Raw genomic sequence first — 22108 nt, 5'->3', positions numbered from 1 at the left:
AGATGAGGCAGGAATCCAGTAATAATATACTGTATTTTGTATCTAGATGAGGTACGAATCCAGTAATAATATACTGTATTTTGTATCTAGATGAGGTACGAATCCAGTAATTATATACTACATTTTGTATCTAAATGAGGTACGAATCCAGTAATAATATACTGTATTTTGTATCTAAATGAGGTACGAATCTAGTAATTATATAGTGTATTTTGTATCCCGATAAGGCAGGAATCCAGTCTGGATTTACAGCTGAGCTATTACAATGAATTCGACGCTCTGGTGACATGAACTAACTGGACGCTCTGGCGACATGAACTAACTGGACAGACCTTTTGCTAACATCAAGAGATACTGATGGATATATTCACAACCAAATTATTAAAACTCTCATCTCTGTGTATTCCTTCTACAACTGTTACAATTCTCCCACCTGACACACCGTGTATTGATTCCCAATTATGAATAATGACATTGAAAATTAACAGTTCATGGAAATTTGAATTTTGTCATGGTGACCAATCAACTGGAAAAAATACACACAACTGATAAATGAAGTACATGTATAATGTCACGGAGGGCATGTATAATGTCACGGAGTGCTTAAAAGCGTAGGTTAAATCGCATGAGCACCACTACAAATCACTTTAAATAGATTGTTGAAGGAAAACAAATTTCCATATAAATGGAAATTTACGCATATTAATGTAAACTTATGCATATTCCTATATTAAAAAAAAGCAATTTACACGAGGATTCCTATTATATACCTATTTAAATGAGTCGCAAAAATTCTCTAAAGATGCATTTTGAAACACGTGTATACAATAATTATTTCAATATGAAATATCTTACCTGTATTAATCAGGATTTTTACCTTTTCACTCCAATGTTTTTCAATTTACTGAGCTTTATCATAGTATATGCAAGTTACCGGAATAAAATCTCAACAGTATTCTATTGCATTTATGATCTACCAAAAGCTTTTGATTGGGTCGAGCACACAGACATATTATTAAAACCTTAAGAATAACAGCATCGTCTCGAATTTCCAAATGTTTTAAAACTAAAATAAAATTTAGCATGCGAGGGTTTTTTTAAATTATTTAATCAGGCCCACCTTGGAATATATCGATTCAGAAAAACTTAAAATGACTACCTTGAAACGGCAAGAATAGTTACAATACTTTCTAAATAAACTAACAGAAATCTGTATTCTTTACTTAGTCTAGGCGAGGGGATAAGCACTATTAATGCTCTGTGCCGTTAAAACAAGGAAAAAAACATATCGCATTTAATAAATGCCCTGCACCCGTCTGTGTCCGAGCAAGCTAGATTATTACATCATGAAATCAAACTTTAGGTTTATCTTTACCACCTTCAGCTTGTTGACACCCCTTTTTGTTCCTGTAACTAAACAGAAGCCACCATTCATTTTGTTCAAGTTCTGTCTGAAGCATAGTCAGGAAGGAACTACATTGCTCAGAAAATTACTCTCAGTGCCATATCCAGGTAGTAGATTAGATTATCTGCTTGGAGAAATGTGAAGAAATTTTATAAATACAGAATTCTACAACATGCGTGCATACTGGACGATTTCAATAACTTATTCGAATCGTGAACACTGCCATTCTGCCAACGCACCTCTCTCTCTCTCTCTCTCTCTCTCTCTCCGATCATTGTTCATTACTAGTCACTGGTATCATGTTTAAATATAGTATAATACTGGTATGATGTAGAGAGATGGATAATATAAGTTGTTAAAACGTGTGTCCGATGTTATCGTATCTTATTGGGATAACAAAATATGTTTCAACGAATTCTTATTATAGATAAATACATTGCATCCTGTTGCATACTTGTATTGTTAACTCGATTGATAGTGATAAAATCATTATGAGAGACACAGAGAGAGAGAGAGAGAGAGAGAGAGAGAGACAGAGAGAGAGAGAGAGAGAGAGATTAGGTGGGTGTAAATAGAATGGTATGCGACTTAAATTTGAAATAACTTAAGTAATAATCTTTGAACACAAAGCTCAGCGTTATGGCTTTATTTGAAATATGCATGCACTTATGTCTCTATCCCCATACTATGGAACATATAATTAGTTTGCTGCGTCTTGTGAATAGGTTCTTTATCGGAGGCCATAAATTCAAAGCTATTATGTTATATGACGGAAACTCCCCGATGTACAAAACATTGGCTAATTCTCTGTGGAAAATCCGTTTCGAAAAGTACAGTGTCGTGTCATAGTTCAGTTGTTGTTCAAAGCATTGATTCATTCCCTGTGGTAAACCTGTTTCGAAAGACGTATTGTCATGGTCAAATAAACCTAAGGCATAATAGCTGAATTAAATTGACAGGATCTTTATTTCTGTCAGAGATTGAAAAACAAACTATAAATGCAGTGAATGGCGTGATAGGCTATCATTATCAATAGTACGCATATTCCAATTAGCTACATACAAAAGAACAGGAAAAATAATATATTTTAAAGCTAGCGTAACGTAATCTCCTTCACGTGTATGTCTAGCTGATTTATTTACCCTCATGTATAGATACTTAAATAGGTAGTTGAATTTATATCGATGCAACATACGTATAAACCTACCTACATATTTGTTTATATATATATATATATATATATATATATATATATATATATATATATATATATATATATATATATAGATAGATAGATAGATAGACAGATAGATAGACAGACAGAGATAGTAATTTTAAAGTGATGGAAGAAGGTTTTAAGTGCAGTATCAGATAAACTAGGCAACGTAGACACTAAACTAGGCCAACGTACTAGCCACGTAGACGTAAACTAGACCAACATACTAGCCACGTAGACACTAAGCTAGGCCAATATTTCCTTTTGATTGCTTTGTCATTTCCTTAAACGTTGGGTAAAAGAAATCAAGGCTCAATTAAACCACTTATAACCGGGTAAATACAGGCTGAAGCTTTAATGCGTTTTCGTCTCTTGTTAGATTGGATGCATATTCGCTTACTGAAGAAGAAAAAACTGAGCGTATTTTATAGCATTGAGAATAGTCGAAGTTCAACACTGCTAAACATGTTGCGGTGTCAATTTCTAATAACCTTTGCCTATTTTGACTATTTGTCAATATTGCAAGACGCATAGAAAACAACTTTTTTTTCTTGCACATTTACCCGATGTAACCTAGTTATTGTTGATAAACATTATGAACATATTATGAACCAAGCCCTCCATTTCGTGTTCACATTTACGGTCAGCCAATGTGGATATGTGAGAAAGCTTCCCAGTAGCTTCTCGTGGTTTCGGTGGTTCTTTCGGGGTTTTCCCGGGTTCTTTCTCCACCATTAATACTGGCCGCCGTGTATAGCCTATCGTGTGCAATAGAATGGCGTTAAACCCCACAACAGCAACAACACATTTACAGTGACACTTTTCAATAATCAAGAGTCATTCACTTGCGGATAAAACGAACTATGACGCATCTTTATGACTCAGACTTCTGAAATGTTAAGAGACAGAGAAATCTAAAATTTTTGTTCATTTTCATCTCGTCAGACTATGTTACCGTTGACCCAGGTCATTGGTATTTTCATGACTGAAACGTTGCTTATACAAGCTATCAAGCCAAAGGAACGGTGCTTGTAGATATTTAATAAGCATATATTTACATTTTACAAGAAAATATTACTAACTTACATTTTAAATTAATATTTTAATACTCTTAGCCCATTAACACCAATGTTTGCGCAATGCATGCCGCTGTAATCTATTTAGAACGCAGATAATGTCGGGACAACATCTGATTGGTCAAAATCTAATTGGGGTAATGACCTAGACGCTCATGTGTAGCTCTCTAGAACGGGGTTCGACGAAATAGATTATTTAGCATGAAAGTTAGTGGAAATTGAGCCTGCTTGTATTCTTCTTTCGAACGCAAGTGAATGACATTTTTTCTCATGAAAAGAAATTCAATACCGATATAAATATATGTTGGCGTCTTTACCTTCAGTAAAGCTGCATAATCTTAACAGTATGAGTGATCTGAGGCAAGCGAAACAATTTCTGACGAGACGAAAATTATACAATTTTGACATTCACTGTCCCTTAACTTCCTCCAGATCTAACTCATAAAGCTGTCATAACTCGTTAATAAGTAAAATTATGACATCTTGACTACTGAAAAGTTTCACTGTAAACTCGAATATCAGTCAAAGAATTAAGAGCTATGTGTGCAAATGCAATTTCTTGAGTTATAAACAATGGTTGTATTTTATGATTATATAAGGACCCATTTGTTAAAACAAAACATTTTCATGGTCTTGGCCCATTTTAGTATGCATCATACACGTATGGGTCTTTAGTAAAGGCGTAAGCAATTTGGTTGCGAAGTGTATTTTTTTAGTAAAATGAGAACGGAGACGAGTGTTGTTGTTGTTGTTGTAGAGTTTAACGCCATTTTTCAGCACACGATAGGTTATGCATGGCGGCCAGTATTAATGGTAGAGGAATAACCCCGGAAAACCCGGGGAAGAACCACCAACCCACGAGAAACTACTGGCAAGCTTTCTCATATACCCACATTGGTCGAATCCTAGACTCGAACCCACGCATACAGAGGTGAGATGGCAGTGATCCGTAACGGAGTGCGCTTTAGACAACTCGGCCACTCGGGGCCCCAGGAGACGAGTGATTCTAGCGACTCACCTTTTCCAGGGACGAGTAATTGGGAATGTTTTCCTCAAGATTTGAAATTTCTCTGCAAAGTCAGATTTTGCAAAGTCTCTTAATCTCAGATTTTTCTAAAACTCATATAGATTATTAAGTAAATAAGAATTAAATTAAACTGTTTTAACTATAAGAAACATATAAAAAAATTATTTCTTTTCATAGTGTACAAGAATCATGTCTGTGTACAAAACTCTGCCCTTGTCAAATACGAGAAAAATACATATCAAACAGGGGGCCTAGAGTGGCCGAGTGGTCTAAAGCGTTCTTCGTTACGGACCACTGCCATCTCACCTCTGTCTGCGGCGGTTCGAGTCTAAGATTCAGCCAATGTGGGTAAGTGAGAAAGCTTGCCAGTAGCTTCTCCTGGGTCGGTGGTTCTTTCCAGGGTTTTCCCGGGTTCTTCCTCCACCATTAACACTGGCCGCCATGTATAGCCTATCGTGTGCTGAAAAATGGCGTTAAACCCAACAACAACAACAACAACATGTCAAACAAAAACAAAACTCAAATGGTAAGGATAAGTTTCATGGTTTCAATGTAAATAACGCGGAACACGATCAAGGTTATCACAACTTATATAGCCATGCACCTTGCACACAATACGGCCTATATACCTGTTCACCTTGTACCCATCACGGCCTATATATAACTGTTCATATTGTATACATTACGGTCTACACGCCCGTTCACCCTGTACACATCACGGTCTATATATATATATTCACCCTATATTATATATATCCGTGCATCTTGAACACATCATGACCTGTATACCCGTTCAAATCGTACACATCACGGCCTAGACACCTGTGTATCTTACATGCATTACGGTCAATGTATCCAACACCTTGTACACATCACGACTATAAAGCCGTTCGCCTTGTACACATCACGTCAAAAAATATACCCGTGCAACTTGTAAACATTACGGCCTACGTATATGTTCACCCTGTATTCATCATGACCTATATAACCACTCATCTTTAACACATTACGGCGTATATATCTGTTCAATATGTATTCATCACTGCTTATATATACGTACATCCTGAACACATCGCGGTCAATATACCCGTTCACCATGTACACATCGCGGTACCCATACCAATGCACTTTATAAACATTATGGCCTATATATCCAACACCTTGAACACATTATGGCCTATATAGCCAACAATTGTTCGCATCCTGGCTTTTATACGTGTGCATATTGTACACACCACAGACTTTATATTCATGCATATACATCACGGCCTATATATCCGTGCATACACATCACGGCAAATATATTCATGCATACACACCACGGCCTATATACCCTTGAATACACACCATGGCCTATATCTGTGCATGCACATCACGGCCTATATATATGGGGATACACACGGCCTATAAATCCGAACATACACATCACGACCTATATATCAGTGCATACACATCACGGCATATATATATATATATATATATATATATATATATATATATATATATATATATATATTCTGATGCACCAAGACTATTTTGGGGGGCTCCGAGTGGTCGAGTGATCTAAAGCGCTCTCCGTCACGGATCACTGCCATCTCACCTCTGTCTGTGAGGGTTCGAGTCTCGGGTCTGGCCAATGTGTATATGTGAGAAAGCTTGCCCGTAGGTTCTCGTGGGTTGGTGGTTCTTTCCGGGGTTTTCCCAGGTTCTTCCTCCACCATTAATACTGGCTGCCATGTATAGCCTATCTTGGGCTGAAACATCGCGTTAAACCGTATAACAACAACAAACAAGACTATTTAGTGCAAAGTAGTGTGACACAACATACAAATTCCAGAGAGTAATGAAAGATTACATTACTGACCTGAGCTTTTATGAATCTCCAGTTGCCATTGTCGGAAATAAAATCAGACACAACTTATCTTGGCCCCTTTTTCTAAATAAAGATTTTGTTTGCAGTCTATTGCCTTAACGATAGGACTTTAATCATTTGAAAAATTAAAATTTTAACTTTCTTGGCAGTACATTTTTATGACTTGTGAAACCTACGCATTATCCCACCTATATACGTATCAAACCACCTACTCACCCACCTTCCTATCTACGTATCCACCACCTACCTATCTACGCTTCTCGTGGGTCGGTGGTTCTTTCCGGGGTTTTCCTATCGTGTGCTAAAAAATGGCGTTAAACCCTATACAACAACAACAACCTATCTACGCATCCACCCAACCGCCCACGTAACTTCTGTGGCGGGTATAAAGGGAACAACAACAAAAACTGCAGTCTTAACTATCATATAAAATGATGGGCAATACATTATATATATATATATATATATATATATATATATATATATATATATATATATATATATATATATAATATTGTTTACAATCTGCTTGAGAAGTTATTTTCATTATTCATGCCAAGAAACCAGATAATAGTGGATTAAAGTCACGTGCTTTTAATACATGGAAGTACATAGTCCATGGGACAATAATTACCTTGATTACCTGTACACATGGAAATTGTATGGCATGCAGTCTACCTACCTATTTCCTATACTTTATAACTTATTCACATGAACAATACACAGTGAACATTGTGTCATTGTGGGTTACTCAGCACATGATAGGTTATAGTTGGCGGCAAGTATATCTCGTGTAAGAAGAACCCGGTGAAAACCTGCGAAGGTCCATCGACCCACTGGAAGCTACTGGCAAGCTTTCTCACATATCCATGTTAGCCAAGCCCTAGACTAGAACCTTTGCTGACAGAGGTGAGATGTCAGTGATCAGTAAAAGCAAGCGCCTTAAACCACTCCCCCCCCCTCCCCCGAGCCTCATTTTGCTGAGGGTAACATATCGCAATATACATGGTATGGTCAATAACAGAGAAAGTTTACCACTGAACAATCGTTTTTAGGTCTACTTTTAAATGTATTGGTGAGAGACAGCCTTCCAGGCAGACAAAGATGTATATAGGTCTACAGTGAATAACATGAATGCAAATACTGAACCCATGTTAGCACAGCGTAAATGTAGGTCACAGTGACCTTCTTTAGATTCTGGAGTGCAATAGCCACATAAATGATTTCAAATTTCATAACTGGAACATAAACAACACCCATTATGAAAGTATAGCACAACTTTAGAACAGTCCTTTCATTAAAGCACGAAATGTAGGACTGAGACAAACTGTGTCAAGGATGTATAACTTAACGTTTTTGAATGATTTTAGGTGGGGCAGTGTTTCATATTTAACAAAAGACAGTAAATCATGAAATATGGGTCACATTAACTTACGTTTTAGGTAACTGTGCATTACTCATCAAGGTACATCCCGTCCCCATCATAATAGTATCTACACAGGTGCTACAACCACCTTTGACTAGGAGCCAAATGCAAATTTTAACCTAAGCCAATAATCTGTGAAATGTAGAACACAGTGACCTTCTATGTTGGTAAAGGTATTGTACTCATATAGTCACAGAGTTTGATGATTATATCTTGAAAAATGAACTTAATTATAAAATTTAGCCAAAGTAAATGAAGTGTAAAATATAGATTATCGTGACATACATTCGCGATGAAGATTTAGTACTCATCAAGATGTATTCTCTCACCCTCGGGTGTACGAATAATCTAAAGCACTCGCCTTTATCAATCACTGTCATCTCACCCACGAGTGTACAAATAATATAAAGCATTCGTCTTTACCAATCACTGTCGTCTCACCTCAGTCCTTATATATTTGAGTCTCGTGCTCGGCTAATGTGGTATGCGAGAGAGCTTGCCAGTTGATTTGCGTGGGTCGCAAGTTCTTACGCAAGCTTTACGTCTGTTTTTCCTCTGCCAGATATAATGACTGCAAAGTATGCCTATCTTGCGCTTTCTTTAAGTTCAGGTTGTTTGCACACAATATAAGTACTGCTGTACAAAAGAGTCGCGAAACTTTACGAGGGTTTGCTGTTGGTGTTTTATAAATATGTATGTGTATGTTTGTAAAGAATTGTGTATCATCTTTTGAACTTATAATTTAATTTTTATACAAGTCGCTTGAGACTATAAAGTTATATTTAGATTGTTTAATTCGATGGTTAGTACTACCTACTATATATTGAGTCCTGAAACTTTGTGAGAGCTTGTTATTGTTTGGGGTGTTTAACGCCATTTCTCAAGATTGGCTATGCATGGCGGCCAGTATAGCTGGTGGAAGAACATTCTGGTAAAAAGCAATGACCCAAAAGGAAGCCTCTGACAAGCTTTCATACATACCCATACCGGTCAGGCCCGAGACTCGAACCCAGGTGGACATATGTGAAATGGCAGGGATCGGTAAAGACGGGGCCTCCTATTCAAGAATGTGCACGGAATGTACTTTAACATACAACGTTAGCGCCTTCCCCGGTGTCAGGTATTAGGGAACACTCATAAGAAAAAAGAAAGGATGACATTTACTGAGTATGTATTTATGTATGTTTTTATCTGTGCCGACAATATATATCTGTGTGAGTTTGAAGTATGAATACATTGCTCCAGTGTGGCTAGTTCCATAGTACACGTGATCTAAAGAGTGTCATGCAATGGCATGGGGTACAATGTAAAGAACGTAAGGGAGGGGCCTCGTTTGGCCAAGTTAACTAAGGCGCCTGCTTTTAACAATCATTCACACCGATCACCTCTGTACATGCGAATTCTAACCTCGGTACAATTAATGTTGTTATTTGAGAAAGCTTGTCTGTAGCATCCCTAGTGTGGTGATCTGTACAGCAAACGCATAACAAGAATATCGCGAACAGCACATACACCCATGTTTCGTGTTTAACAGTTCTTTTATGTAAGTACTAGTCCAATATGCCTGGCTAGCTACAGTTTTAAATAGTTATGTTATATAGACGCTAATAGTGTATGCCCGGCTCCGAATAGTATTGATCAATGGGTCAGAGTGATCTTATATAATATTCTATGCAGGTATTAGCGGGTACACCGAACTCTGGATAGCATTGACTGATGGGCACGGTGACCTTGTTCAAGTTCTCTTATATAGGCACTAAGGGGTATGCTTGGCTCTGGATGGTATTGATTGTTTGGTCACAATGACCTTAAAGCAATAAGTTCCATCCCTGCCCCAAGGCAAACCATACACACAAACTGCTACATAATGGTTTAGAAAACAAGTGATGATACATAAGGCTTTATCCCTTTGGGTCACTGTAACCTTCATTATAGAGCTAGCACAATATCAACATGTTGCTTCCCTGCCATAGCTGCCTGTCATCCGCAAATTCCGGTACAGTCATGTGGTATGAAATTAACGTCAATATGCCGAAACTACATGCTTTACTTCCATCACAATGACCATAGCATGTTGACGCCACCCTGCCCCCCCCCCCCAATCTTTCTGTTGTCTTAAGTTTAATTCATCCATCAAGTTTGGTTAAAGCTCATAGTCTAGAACTTTTTCTACCAAAGCCATCTTTTTTTGTAAGCGTATGTAGCTTCACCGTGGAACTTTTGACTGCAAAATCAATACATGTATATCTTGATGAATTGACTGCAAAATAAATACATATATATCTAAAGGAATTGCATGCCCTCTGCAAATTTTGGTCATGGTACGTGGTTTAATTTTACCCAAAGATAGCATCTGGAAACCCACTTTTTTATAATCTGTGACCATGGCATTTAACCTTCTGACAAAAATCAACAAGTTTCTTCGTTACCCCCAGCTGCACATCAGCCACAGCAGAACCAGACTAATTTTGCAAAGCAATATAATAAATTAAAATGTAAATGCATTAATATAACACAAAATTCCCCCCTAAAGACCTTTCGGTACAATGCCAATGCCACACATTTCCTTCTTAAACTGACCTCAGTGCAAACAAAAACCATCAAAGATACTAGGGCATGATATTTAGATAACAATGACCAATCTGTCTAAAAAGGATTACAATCTCAACACATTAAGAAATAATAAATGACAAAATTAAAATGTCAGTAATGCCTATACTGGCAGTGGTGACAACACTTTAAGAGACGTATAGTAATTATAAATTTTTGTCAAGTACTTTTATTCATTCAATTTTTTTAAAAATTTCGATTCTATGTAATCACCAATTTGATTAAAATCAGATCTCCACAGTCCTAAGGATAAATCTGACTGACCGATAAAAAAGTTCAAGTTTGGTGAGCTTTGGAATTTGCAGTTCACTTATTTCGAATGTCCTATCAGATAAAGCATTGCAAATTCGTACTGGTGAGAGTTATCGTTAGCAATTATATGTTCGAATGACGTGCATAACTGTAAGAAATTTTAAAGTTTTGATTTGATTGGTGAGCCACAAGGTCAATAGAACATGACTTCTTGTGTCCATCAAATCTCCAATTATTACTGTGGAGATCTGATTTCAATCAGATTGTGCAATCACCAACATTCTGTGGACATGAAAGTGCCAATCTACCATTAAAACTATGACCTAACGTATTTTCGTGAGGACCTAATTAAGTGCCAATGGGTGTTGATATGCAACTTGAAGTGCTTGTTGAATTGTTAAAAGAAATTTGAAAAAGACACGCTCCGTATTATCACTTTAATTACATTTTTGTAACAAATCAAGAAGAATAAACAAGTGAAAAGACAAGCAAATCCTACTCCTAGTGTTAGTGGTCAACGTTGTGTCAATTCTGCTCATTTCAAGTGACCAGGAAAGCACTAGTATTATGTAAGTGACATCAGTAAAGAAAACAAGGTTAAGAAGAGAACCAAGATTAAGGCATATGTAATCAAGATTAGTAATTGAACTAAGCTTGAAGCAAATGGGATCCACACTAACAAGGGAACAAAGTTTAAACTAATGTGATCTAGGTTAGCAAGCGAACTAAGTTTACAACAAATTTGGTCAAAGTTAGCAGAGGAACTATACTGAAAGCAAATATGATCAAAGTTAACAAAGAAACTAATTTAGAACAAACGTGATTCAGGTTAGCAAGATAACCAAGTTTAAAGCAAATGTGATCAAGTGAGCAAGGGAACTAACTTTAAAGTATATTTGATCAAGGTCACCAAGAGAACTAAGTTTAAGTCATATGTGATCCAGGTTAGCAAGGGAACTAAGCTTAAGTCATATGTGATCCAGGTTAGCAAGGGAACAAAGTTTAAAGCAATTGTGAACCAGCTGAACAGGGGAAGTAAGTTAAGGCATAATCTGTGCATGAAATACTTAGTATTTTAAACAGATTTTATGAGAAGTGAGATCCAAAGTCGTTGTTGTTCTAGGGTTTAACGCCGCCATTTTTCAGCACAAGATAGGCTATACATGGCGGCCAGTATAACTGGTGGAGGAAGAACCCTGGAAAACCCAGGGAAGAGCCACCAACCCACGAGAAGCTACTGACAGGCATTCCCAAGTACCCACGCTAGCCGAGCCTTGGACTTGAACTCACGAAGACAGAGGTGAGATGGCAGTGATCCGAAACGGTGAGCGCTTTAGACCACTCGGCCACTCGGGGCCCCAAAGTGATCCAAAGTTAATAGCATCATAATATTCCCATGTAGGTACACATAGGTTTGCTACAACATGAGCAGGTATTTCATGTTCACTTGCACTGAAATCAGAGCACGAATATTTAACTGGTAGAGCAACAAAAAAATGAAAACAGTGCAAGTTCTGATCCATTTTTCTAAAGAAATGTATAACTTTTTTTTAATAAAAGATTATAGTTCTGTTCTGAATCAAGAATAAGACTAGAATGTAACCAAATTCATCTGCAAAAACTGAATTTAAAAAGCAATGTTTTATTGACACATATAATGTGTACTGAAACAATCTGAACTACTGTTTATTAGTTATCTTTCATGGATCACTTATCTTGAAAATAATAATGGTAATTAATAAGGAAAAGAAACAACTTTGGGGAAAAAAGACTATTCAGTCAGTTATTCCCATTACAAGTATAAAAAAGCCTAATAAAATGTGTAACCCTCCCCCATTCTCTCCATCTTCTCAGTTAAACTTCATCCCTTTCATAATTTTTCAAAGATACCTCAGTAACTAGTGCTCCCTCTGATTTAACAGTTTGTCTATGGACCTGGCTATGTGCAAGTTTGTGATTTAAGAGGGAAACGTGTACCATGCTGAATTAACGTGTGTTTGATAAACACAGAGAAATTTAACCTGAATGGAAAGCATGACCTAAAGTTACTAACTTATGTGTGAAATGTAGGTCACAATGATCAAATTTTGGCAACATGTGATTTTAATCACATGTCTCATTGACACAAAAAGTTGCATATACATGATCAATAATTCTTTAGAAACTAACCTAAATGCAAAACTTTACCAAGTAATTGATTCACAAAATGTAGGTCACATTGATCTACTTTTTGTTAGATGATGTTGTATTCACCAAGATGCATGCAAACATAAGCTGTAGGCCTCTGGGTCAGATATAGTATGCATAGATAATTGACCTCAAGTCAAATGTTGACATAAGGGATGTGAAGCTAAAATGTTGTCTAAAATGATACACTTTTTATAAAATGGCATTATACTCACCTATGTGCATGTACATAGCAAGCTGCCTGCCATTTGGATGGAAAACAACAGAGAAACACACCTAAATGCAGAACCTAAGGTTATGCCAACACAAAAGACTAACATTATACCAACACAGTATACTCCAACATAATACAATGCAATACATTCCAACATAATAACACAACAATGTATACTCCACCACAAAACAACACAGTACACGTCAACATAACATAGTATAATCCAACATAACACAGCACAGTACACTCCAACATAGCAACACAACACAGCATACTCCACCATTAAAAACAACACAGTACATGCCAAACATAACAACACAACATGGTACATTCCAACACGTTATGTATATTTAATTTATATTTGATTTAATTTGTTTGTTGGTGTTAAGAAATACCTGATATGGCTTGCTTAGACTACCATACATTCCAGTATTTGATGTGTTTCGCGCGCCATAGTTTCTTGTAAATATACTTTTTCTTTGCATCGCGTGATGCCTTCATTGCTTGCTCGGCACGTGCGTAATATATGTTAACGCGCGCGACTATATATATTACTTAGGGATCTTGACTATCACAGCCATTGGAGGGAAGCTCTTTATGTATATAGCTGACGGGGCGGGATCGCCATTATGTCTTAGTTTGAGCCAACGAGTTGGCCAACTAAGTGTGGATAACTACGCGTGGATTACTAGTTGTGGATAACTAGGTATGAGTGTCTAGGTGTGGATAACTGTGTGCGGACTGACTAGGTGTAGCCAGAGGCCGCAGCAATAGTGATGAAAAACCGCCAGGAAAGTGCCAACGTATATTTGCACGAGAAGTCTGGATGGTTGAAGTGACCGAGCCGGGAAGTGGGTCAAAGGGCATATGAAATGTCAAGTAAACATTGGACATGCATATACGAATTTCATTATAGTGTTTGACTATAAGAAGGTCATAGTGTTTGTCTAAGAGAAATGTCATTATAGTGTTTGACTATAAGAATTTCATTATAGTGTTTGACTATAAGGTCATAGTGTTTGACAAAGAGAATTTCATTATAGTGTTTGACTATAAGAAAGCATGGTAGTGTTTAATTATCTGAGACAACTTTATAATTAGTGAATATTTCAAATAAGTATATCTGTTATTCATCATAGTTTTCCATTGGATCCATATTATGTACCTTTGTATTTATTTTGATGTCATGTTACTTCATCATTAGTGTGAGAGAATTTCTTAAATACCAATTCAGTCTCAAAGGGTGTTAGCTCGACTACGTTACAGTTGGGTTTTTTAACAATTTTATTCCATTACATGCTATTGTAATGTAATTATATTTACTGGAATTTGAAATTTTCCAGAAATTAGTTTGACCCGACTGTTTTTTCGTAAACACCTAATATTAGAACTCTAATCTTAATGCTGACCTAGTTCCTGACCTTGATACAGATTTGGTAAGAGCTGAAGTAAACAACTTTAGTTTTTTAAATTCAACCTTAAGGTTTTCTGCTATAGTACTTTTATTATTATTCTATATTTCCATTTGGTTTCTGGTCTCCTTTAATGTGGAATTTATAGGATGAAATAGAGTTTGTACTGGGTATACATGACTTTAGTCATGTAAATAGCCTCTATTTAGAAATTCTGGTTTTATCGAAATTGTGCAGCATCAGGTAGTCAGATTTCATAGTGACGTTTTGAGAGATAATCTCAGTCAGGCTTTTATTCTTGGATAAAGACATTTACTGAAATTTTATTCAGAATTCAAACACTGGAATATTATCTTCTGTGCTTCAACCAAGAACTGTAGATACATCAGTACTATATTGGCTATAGCAAACATCATTGCCTTCCATTCTTGATTTCAATGGGACTTGAATTCGAATTCATCAGAACATTTTATTAATTTTTATTAACAGGACTCCTAATTTTGAATTCTTGGATTTTTTTGGATTTGATTCTTAAAACCCATAGTACTTTTCCTCATTTTTACCTTGTTTTTCTAGGGAAATAAATTGTTAAATTTTACAAAGCTTGTTGTCTTCACTTTTTTCTTGTTACTGTTTATGAGAGCCTAACACATAACACAGTACACTCCAACATTACAACACAAGTCTACTTCAACATAACACAGTATACTCTAACATAACAACAAAACAGTGTCTTCCAACACAGCAACATAACACAGAACACTCTGACATATACTCTAACATAACACAACACAGTACACTCCAACATATACTTTGACATAACACAAAACAGTTTACTCCACCATAAAAACATAACACAATTCACTCAAACATAATACAGTATACTCTAACATAACAACTCAGTACACTCCAACATAAAACAGTACAACCTAGCATAAAACAAGACAGTACATTCTACCATAACAACACAACACAGTACACTCTACCACAACAACACACAGTACATTCAAACATAAAAACACAACACAGGATAAATAATCCACCATATGATGGGCATATAACTGTAATAACCCATACCTGGTCTACATCAAGTATTAAAGCACACAAAATAAAACAAGATGACATAATGGTTTTATTTAAAATACAGTTGTCTTAAGTTATACAAGCAAATATATACCCTTTGTAGAATGCTACAAATGTTATTACACAACATAAAAGAGTCAGTTTATCCAAAGTGAACAACATTCCCTTCTGTTTCCAATTAAATGCAATACATGTATAAGGGAGATATCAACCTCTCTGCAGCTTAATTGTGTTGAACAGGCCAAATTCACCCCTCAGCATGTTGTAAGAGATTACTAATGGAGGCAGCCTTTACTGCCCTTGGATGTGTTCTGCATTGATGTTAAATTGACAAAGTCTAGGACTTTTTGTATATTGTAATCATTTTTTTTTTTAAATCGGACTTTTTTAAGAAGTTTACCCTTGTTTGCCCTTTTAGGGAAATTTAAAGTTACTTGGCACTATATAGCCCTGATTGTAGTGATTGATTTGGTATCAAAATGCACACACACACAAACACACACATGCATGCATATGCAAACACATATGTATGTACACACATGCAAACACATGCATGTACACACATGCAAACATATGTATGTAAACACATGCAAACACATGTACACACATGCAAACACTGACTGTATCTTTAAGTTTTATTGATATATGTACCTAGCTTTCACATTCAACCAATCAACTTGTGTATTAAGACAAAGATTTGAGTTAGTAAGCAAATTAAATAAATGCATATTGTATTTGATTGACACCACCTTAAAATACAATTCCTGATATCTGCAGCAATGAAAGATGTAGGAAACAAACTTGATTTTGGTTTTATTGCTGAGAAATATTAAAGTATTTTCTCTCTCAAAATTTACTTAATACTTAAAATTTGCCTACATAAAGATCCATAAAAAATTAAATATGCAAATAAGATTGACAAATATGCAGTCAGAAAAAAATGGATAAAAAAAACGTTTTAATAAGATGTTAATAATTAAAAAAAATAAAGTGATAATTTCAGTCATTTGTTTTCCCTACAATACACTGTTACTTTCCCTTTTCACCTGCAACACAAAAAGTTAACTAGAGATGTGTTTGAAGTGACAGATAAATAACATTGTCAACCTGTCAGAAAAACTTTAATACATAAAAAATCCCAAAGTACCATCTACAGGATGGATCATGACACATATCACAAATTCCAATGTCCAATCAACGAGATGGGTCATGACTCGTACCACAAATTCCAATGTCCCATCAACTGGATGGGTCATGACTCATACCATAAATTCCAATGTCCCATCAACAGGATGGGTCATGACTCATACCACAAATTCCAATGTCCCATCAACGAGATGGGTCATGACTCGTACCACAAATTCCAATATCCCATCAACTGGATGGGTCATGACTCATACCATAAATTCCAATATCCCATCAACAGGATGGGTCATGACTCATACCATAAATTCCAATGTCCCATCAACAGGATGGGTCATGACTCATACCATAAATTCCAATGTCCCATCAACGAGATGGGCCATGACTCATACCACAAATTCCAATATCCCATCAACTGGATGGGTCATGACTCATACCATAAATTCCAATATCCCATCAGCGAGATGGGTCATGACTCATACCATAAATTCCAATATCCCATCAACAGGATAGGTCATGACTCATACCACAAATTCCAATGTCCCATCAACGAGATGGGTCATGACTCATACCACAAATTCCAATGTCCCATCAATGAGATGGGATATGACTCATACCACAAATTCCAATATCCCATCAACTGGATGGGTCATGACTCATACCATAAATTCCAATATCCCATCAACTGGATGGGTCATGACTCATACCACAAATTCCAATACCCCATCAACAGGATGGGTCATGACTCATACCACAAATTCCAATGTCTCATCAACGAGATGGGTCATGACTCATACCACAAATTCAAATGTCCCATCAACAGGATGGGTCATGACTCATACCACAAATTCCAATATCCCATCTACATGATGAATCATGACACATATCACAAATTCCAGTATCCCATCTACAGAATGTATCTGGATGCACACACAAATTCCTATGTCCCATCCACAGGATGGATCATGATACATTCCAGAACTTCCAATATCCCAATTTATAACATGGTTCATGACACATGCCAGAACTTCCAATTGCACCATCTGCAAGACAAAGCTTGTTGGCTCAGTTGTAAGCATCTTAAAGTTGCAAACAGAAGAATGCAGGTTTCAGTCCTTCCCAGATATGCAAACCTTGGAACACAGTTATCAAAAATCGAAGCACAATTTTGAAGAATCTAGACATAAATAACACACAACACATTTGCTAAGAGTAACAAACTTTGAAATAATTTTAATGTTAACAATAACAAACTCTGACATGATCATACTGTTAACCGTAACAAACTCTGACATGAACATACTGTTAACAGTAAGAAACTTTGACATGATCATAATGTTAACAGTAAGAAACTCTGAAATAATTTTAATGTTAACAATAACAAACTTTGACACGATCATACTGTTAACAGTAAGAAACTCTGACATGATCATACTCTTAACAGTAACAAACTTTGACATGATCATTCTGTTAACAGTAAGAAACTCTGACATGATCATACTCTTAACAGTAACAAACTTTGACATGACCATTCTGTTAACAGTAAGAAACTCTGACATGATCATACTCTTAACAGTAACAAACTCTGACAAGATTATACTGTTCATAGTAACAAACTTTGACATGATCATACTGTTAACCATAACAAACTTTGACATGATCATACTGTTAACTGTAACAAACTTTGACATGATCATACTGTTAACCGTAACAAACTTTGACATGATCATACTGTTAACCATAACAAACTTTTGACATGATCATACTGTCAACAGAAACAAACTTTGACAAGATTATACTGTTCATAGTAACAAACTTTGACATGATCATATTGTTAAAAGTAACAAACTTTGACATGATCATACGGTTAACAGTAACAAACTTCAATGTGATTATAATAGATCTTATCACAAGCCTATTCTTACAATGACACAAAAACTGGGAGGTCCAATGATAATAAATGGTTAATCTATTCCTCCAAATACTTATACATTTTGACCAAATTAATAATAATTAACATTTAGTCCTCATAAATTGCCTGCATTTTCCACCCAATTACAATCTGACTGGTTTCTTGTTATCACATGCTTTTTTAGATGGAGTAACTATTATCTATGTACCAGTCAACAAAATTAGAGCTTACTACCTTTGTCCCAACTGAATTTACATAGAAAACTCCTGTTCCAAACACAATTTTAATTTTCCAGAATTTTGTAAATTTGGAATAAGGAATTTTCACTGAAAATATTTACAATAATTTTGCAAAATCCAGAATGGTTGTCAGCCTAGGCTGACTAGTGTGGTGTGTTCCTGTGTAAGGCACTTAACTCTAACTTCCTCAAAACATCATAACCTTTATGTGTTGCTTTGCCATAAACCACCAACCCAATCCAGACTAAATGAAACCAAATCAAACCGGACCAAATAAAACTGAATCAAACCAAATGGATCTACAGGAATTTGAAAGCTAATATGCAGCTTTTATCTTGTAAAAAGTCTGCTCCTTGTATATGTATACACCTATATGTTTAATTTGCTTTCATCACAACATTTACAAAATGCTTTTCATTACCCACCAAAACTATTTCAAGAGGAAAGATGTACAAAAATGATTATTCTTTGTGTGTGTATTCATGTATATATATATATATATATTTACGTGTTTGCTTATATATATATATATATATATATATACACATAAACCTACTGTATAAATAAATAAAAATGCATCAAAGCAATTGAAAATCAGACACTGAAGTATAAATTGATAATATCAGGTGAATCAGATATATTGTGCTTCCCACTGTAATAAGCTCACATAAGCTTCATGATAAATAAGGAACCACTGTAATTAGCATGACTGACATGTGATCAAAAGAGTATGGGTTCAAACCAAAACATCAGATCAGCCTGAGATAACTACTATGGTGTGATATTAGTCAAGGCACTTTACTCCAATTGGCTCAGCACTCAAAATCAACATCTGCTGTGGTGCCACAAAAAGAATAAAACCATCCCTTTTATGATACACCATTATGTACTCGAACAAATGCAATCCTCACTTTTAACAAATTCTACAGGGCAGGCTTCCCAGGCTTTTCATAGGAGAAATACTATACTTAAAGCAAAGCAAGATACTTCCCCTCGATTGAGTATAATCTATGCAATACACACAAAATACAAAAAAAAGCTGACAAAATTTAAGGTACACTTCTAAAAATGTTATTACAAGAAAATTATTTCAGTATTCATAAAAAACTTAGAAATAAACAATTTTAAAAAGCTATAAAATGTGTAATTAATTACAATAAAAAAAATGACTGATAAAATTTCAGGGCAAACATGTACACGTGATACAAAACGATTCAGACTCAGTGCTCCCCCATCACCATCCAATAAGGTAGGGTACACCATCCTAATGAGAAGGGCTAATACTATTTTTAAGGGCAAAAAATTGCTCACTGGTTGAGAAGTAATGGCAAGAAGCTGATGCTAGCAGTTTTGGCTTTTTGCGTTAGATTAATTGCAAATGCATAAATTCATTACATATTGTCAAAGAAAAATGAAATAAAGGAATTTACAGGAATAAAACTGTTGATTTGTCTCAAGAAAATCAACCAAAAACCTTTGTGCCTGAAGTTTCATAATCAGGGCAACTTGGTCAACTATGAGAAAGGACAAGCCAGATAGCCAAATGTCAAGGGAGATAACTGAGGCTCAAAATCAGGGCCTAAAAATCATAAAAAGCTGACAATCTCCTTCAGGGTATTCAAAACTTTCTCCATCTCTCTCTCTATATATATATATACATAACATCAGATATATATATATATATATATATATATATATATATATATATATATGTATGATGTTACATGAGCTGTATTTGTAGGAGTTGAACAAAAGATGAGCTCCTATGACTTTTGCTAACTTGGCATATCAGATATTACACATACCATCATCACTCGACAAAACAAGTATGAAAGCTTTAAACCGTATCATTAAATGACTGCCTTAGGTTCTTTCCCTCACACCATGTGCATGTTAACTACACCTCTCCCCCGATAATTTGCACACATTGGGGTCCAAAATCATAGACCGCACTATAAGTGAGGGCGCTAGTTACCAAGGGACCTCACAAAAATCCAGAGAATGTGGGATGCTGGGGGGGGGGGGGGGAAATGAGCTGTTTAATGACTGAATCCTCATTTTATAATCGCATCAAGAATAATTGTCAATAAAGCACTTTTTCTGATGAAGTTGTTCGTTATTCTGTATAAATTACATTTATTTTCAAAATGTCCAACATCTGAAAAATTAATAACATGATTCCAACTGGTTTCAACAACTAACAAAGTATGTGAAAACATTCATGTACTACGTCATGGAGTTTTGTTTTGTTGATTAGTTTGTTTCCCGGAGCGATGTATAATAGTATTTTGCCAAACTAGGAGCCTGTAAAGTAGGGAACCACACTAACTGTTGATACACTACCAAACAAGATTCCTTTTCATCCCAAAAAATGTAACATTTCATGAGACAATCATCTACATCAAAACTCAATTATTGAATTGTTCAATGAGTAAAATATTGATGCTGTAATCACAGTGCAAGGAACAGTGAAACTGCTAATCAGCCTTGAAGATATCTCTATGTGCAAATTCAGGATTTCTCTGAAACTTGTTTTCCCCAAGATGGTCCGTATCTGTGAAACAAAGCTCTTTATTTTACAAAGTACTCATTTTGCTTGGTTGCCACGATATCTTTAATCAGTTATGACTGAGTAGGTACACAATAACATTTAAAAGCATTTGATTAATCAACTGAAATGAGGTACCCAACATACGACTAGGGTCACTGGTTCTTAAGCATGTAGGATTTGTATGCCTTTTGACTTTTATTGTTTATTACACCTCCTTTATTTGATTCAAAAGATGTAATTCATGTGATAATAGAAAAGGAGGGCAAATTTTTTATTTAGTGCAACAATACAATGCTTCTTCTAGTGCAATATGAAAACACGGTTGGCACTTAATTAGGTTCTCAGAGAAACACTCGCAGACATAGCTGTTACGGTAGATTGACACATTTTACATTTCATTTCAAGAGAACACATTGCATTTGTGATGATTACACTTGAAAGGAACTAAAAGGCAGAACTAGAACACAAATTTCAATTGATAA

The 22108-nt window shown here is 35.7% G+C and overlaps 1 long non-coding RNA gene across 1 annotated transcript; it reads right to left on the bottom strand.

The window, feature by feature from the left end:
• Positions 1 to 2036: 2036 nt before the first annotated feature.
• On the bottom strand, positions 2037 to 6864 carry LOC149787132 (uncharacterized). The gene is made up of 2 exons (XR_016425260.1): positions 6589 to 6864; positions 2037 to 2297 (listed from the first exon to the last, which is right to left on the bottom strand). It is a non-coding gene; the product is annotated as an uncharacterized LOC149787132 (long non-coding RNA).
• Positions 6865 to 22108: the final 15244 nt, after the last annotated feature.

Source organism: Sinohyriopsis cumingii, chromosome 12, assembly GCF_028554795.1.
Source record: "Sinohyriopsis cumingii isolate HCF-2022 chromosome 12, ASM2855479v2, whole genome shotgun sequence".
Classification (NCBI taxonomy): Eukaryota; Metazoa; Mollusca; class Bivalvia; order Unionida; family Unionidae; genus Sinohyriopsis; species Sinohyriopsis cumingii.
This window is presented reverse-complemented; position numbering and strand designations above follow the sequence as displayed.